This window comes from Penaeus monodon, chromosome 19 (genome assembly GCF_015228065.2).
Source record: "Penaeus monodon isolate SGIC_2016 chromosome 19, NSTDA_Pmon_1, whole genome shotgun sequence".
Taxonomy (NCBI): Eukaryota; Metazoa; Arthropoda; class Malacostraca; order Decapoda; family Penaeidae; genus Penaeus; species Penaeus monodon.
This window is the reverse complement of record NC_051404.1, coordinates 46,471,549-46,471,748: the sequence shown is the minus strand read 5'-3', so window position 1 is coordinate 46,471,748 and position 200 is coordinate 46,471,549.

The following is a 200-nucleotide window of genomic DNA, read 5'->3' as shown; positions in this document are numbered from 1 at the left end:
TACAAAAAGCAGACACACAGTCACGTATAATTTGCCACTTTTTACGTTCATTATAACTTAACGAAAATCAAACATCATTAAGACACATTACGAGGACCCCGCCAAGGGAAGTGCGTAAAGTGGCTTCTCTTTCGGAACAACAGGTGTGCTGACGCCGCGGCGAGGCATACAGGGGGTGACAGCCTCGCCAGGTAAAAGAG